This window comes from Benincasa hispida, chromosome 12, assembly GCF_027475165.1.
Source record: "Benincasa hispida cultivar pf3 chromosome 12, pf3_genome.v1.1, whole genome shotgun sequence".
Classification (NCBI taxonomy): Eukaryota; Viridiplantae; Streptophyta; class Magnoliopsida; order Cucurbitales; family Cucurbitaceae; genus Benincasa; species Benincasa hispida.
Genome location: NC_143489.1, coordinates 20,618,523 through 20,622,328, shown reverse-complemented (window position 1 = coordinate 20,622,328; position 3,806 = coordinate 20,618,523). Strand labels below are relative to the sequence as shown.

Below are 3,806 nucleotides of genomic sequence, written 5' to 3'. Positions count from 1 at the left end.
GCATAGGATGCTCTTACTAGCATGTCTCTACATGAACGATTTTGGGATCACATCGTTTGTATCATTATACGAAGTAAGCCGCATCCATAGTGTCCTCAGGACGAGGAACCCAATCTCATCCAGATACTTATAGACCTTTTTAGCTATATACTATAACTTGATCTCTTTTATGTCTCTACATAAAGTAACGGTATTCATACTATAGTCATGGATTCGTTTATTGAATTTTTGTTACATAATGAAATTTCAATTACACTTTCATTGAATAAATGCTTCAACAATACTTTTATTGATAAATAGAATATGTTTCCATGATTACGAACTGCGAGTTTTACGATATTCCCAACAATCTCTCACTTAGACTAAAACTTCAGTGGGTTACTAATATATACAAATAAATAATGTTGAGAAAAGAGAAAATACAACGATTACTTATTAACTTCAATTAAATGAGACATACATTTGAATAATAAATTTGCTTGAATTGAAATAAATAAGGTTTCAACATATATATAATTACTTCTTGACTTCAATTAAATGAGACGTAAATTTGATGGAACAAGTGCAAACCATTGGCTTTGTGGATCTTCTTGGCATTGAGAATCATTTGAACACATGCACTTATTAGTCACAATTTGATGGGAATGAGAAGCTCTTTGCAAGCATAAGGCTTGTCCTTGTTTATCCATAGTGGCTAGTTGTAGTTTGGCATTTGAAGCATATTTCCATACACTTTGTTGGCTTGAGCAATCTTGAGAGAGAATTGGAGGGAGCCCATCTCCTACAGCTTTCAAACACAATATAGATCCCGCCAACCTAATAGGAGCACCGTCTTCTTCATGGCTCCAACGGTTAGAGGTCTTACAGCTACTAATTCCTAGTTGATATTTTTTGTTCATTCGCACACACCCACCACTAAGAGGATGGTACATTATGAATGTTGTTGTGAGATTTGAACTTGAATCTGTGTTAAGAGCAATCATTTTGATTCTTAAGTTAGTTAGGATGAAAAAAAGTAGAATATAGAAAATTGGTAGAAATAAATCTTCTTCTTAAGATATAAATTGAAAATATTTCAAAAAAATTGTAAGTGGAGAAAAGTAACATATAACTTAAGAAGTTGTACCTTGAAGTTTGGTTTGCAAAAGTTGAAATCTCTGAAGAAATAGTTTAGAGTTTTTTGCTCGTGCAAAATTTGAGTCTAAGACACCAAAGGTTTCCTCAGCATTTTTTACACCTTCTCTATAATAGTAGCTACCTTGCAAAGCCCATAAGCCCCAATCAAAATCATTTTCGGTAAGATAGGTAAAAAAGCAACTTAAAAATCGATTTTGTCCCTCATTTGTGCCTGTTTGGTCGATCCCAAATTCACTCACGAATAGTGGCATTGGGTTTTGTCCTCTGACAAGAAACCCTACTCGGTCTTCAAATCCTTGGTTGACATTAGCACAAAAGGTGTTTAATGGCTTCGACATCCAAAAATCACCCATGTTATTTGTGAAGGAGTACAAGTGAGCCTCAAATACAAGTTTATTGTCCAAGTTGAAGCCCAACGACCTGTTCTTCAAGAAGCTCAGATCGGTGTCGTAGCTTAGTCCAGAAACTACTACTAAAGCATTTGGGTTAATTTGGTGAATAAGCTTAGCTCCTTGGCTCATGTATTGAAACCACATCTCCACGTTTTGGTTTGGTCCTCGCGGTTCGTTTCTCAAGCTCATTGCTACCACCTTTTACGTATATATTATCATGCAAATGGTTAGCATATTGTATAAATTCATGATAAACTATAGGTTGTAATACTATTTGACCCCTATAATTTAAGACTAGTTCTATTTTATTCTTGATAGTCCAAATTTAGTTATTAATGGTACTTTTAATATATCTTAGGATTAACACTATTGTTAATTTATGATAAAAATATAAAAGGTATACAATTATATTACTCTCTCTATATATAAATTTTTAAACATATTCACATTGCGTTGAGAAATTGTTCTTATTTTATAAAATTTCGCTAAAACTTAATAGTTAAAATGAAGCCATAAAGAAACTAACAGGAAAATTGAAAAAATGTTGCATTAGTCATCCATAAAACTATAGTTATTTAGAATCTTCTTAAAAAGAAAACATACTTGTGATTTGCTTTTTAGGCTTTGTGCTGCCAAACTGATTCCTTGTAGCCATTCTTGCGGATCGAAGTACCGATCTCCAAAAAAGCCATTGCCATCATCATTGTTACAACACCATCTTGGCTGACTTATATGATTATCAGAAACTACCATGATCCCATGTGCAGCAAGTGAATCAACCACTGCTCCATATGCCTCAACGACTGTCATGTTCAATATAGAAGGGTTGTTTTGAGCTATGCCTCCCATGGCATCCTTCAGATCAAAATTCTCGAAGGATTGTTGAACAGTCAAATTGGCATGGCGTGTGAACATATGAATTGAGTATGTCAAACGCACGCAATTGAACCGCAACTTTGCTACCAACGCGGTGATATTATCAAGCGGCCTGAGATGAAGACCCTCTGGCAACATAGCTTGCATGTGTCCTGGCCAATTTACGCACATTAACTTCACACGTTGGCCTGTTGTGGCGTCGACAATCCATCTTCCATTGGTTGAAAGAGGCAATGGACAAGTGTTCAAAGTTAACAACGCAAAAACACAAACTAAAGCAATATTTTTCCACTGTTGTCCTTCCATTTTTCTCTTGCTTCAAAATTGAACTCTCTTAAGTTTGGATGATGATGCAAAAGAGTCACTTTTTCAATATTTATATAAGTCATCAAGCTATATTAAAATCAAAATAGCTACCAAGATAAGAACTTGTAACAAGTAAATGATGAAATGGTCTAACTAAAATTTGGTTTAAATTCTAAATTAAGGATGATAGTTTAGCTTAATGCTTAAAGTAGACTGTAAGGTAAAGATTAGGATGTGAAGGTAAGTTTACCTGTATTTTTTCTAAATACGAGTTGTATGTAAGGAGTTGTTATTTTTCTTTCCTCACAGTGATGTTAATAAATGGATCACACCAAGGGTTTGTTGTCCTTATTCTCTATCTACAGAATCGATAAATGGATTGCCAATGGTTTAATATTTTCCTTTGGTTTTTTCTCTTCTTGGACTTCTTTTAAGTTTATTACTAATGCGAACTAGACTTGTCTGAATAATTATTTCATTTTTAGTTTTTTATTTATTAAAATTAGATTTGTTTCTTCACAATTTCGATTATGATTTTTACCTTACTTGACATGTTTAAATTTTTAGTCACATTATAAAAATAACAAGTTTCTGAAAACAATTTTTCTTAATTTTCAGAACTTGGTTCCAATTTTTTTAGACAATATTTAGAAAGTAGCGACAACAAAAGAAAAAAAAAACCATTAGGTGAAGTAGAGTGGTTATAAGCTTAATTTTCAAAAACAAAAAATCCAAAACCCAAATTTGGTATCAAACGGGGGCTTTAGTTTATGCCTTTGGTTTTTTTTAAGATTGCATTAATTTCTTTATAATTTCTTTACGGTGGTTTTTATTTTTGCTAAGAATACAATTTGAATGCATAGCTGAATTCTAAAAAGTAACATAAATGTCCACTTTGGCTTTGTTTGACGCTCGAGAATAAGGTTGGTAGTGATAATAATTTGTTAGGGATAGTGGACCTCTACATATTTTTACAATGGTATTATATTATCCACATTCGGCATAACCATCACGACTTCACTATTGGTTTCACCCAAAAAGGTTTTATACTCGTGGACATAGTTGTCCTTTCTTATATACTCATGATCATCTCTT

General features: G+C 33.1%; 1 pseudogene; it reads right to left on the bottom strand.

The window, feature by feature from the left end:
* Positions 1-533: 533 nt before the first annotated feature.
* LOC150031856 (glycosyl hydrolase 5 family protein pseudogene) lies at positions 534-2,711 on the bottom strand (annotated as a pseudogene).
* Between the last annotated feature and the right edge of the window lie 1,095 nt (positions 2,712-3,806).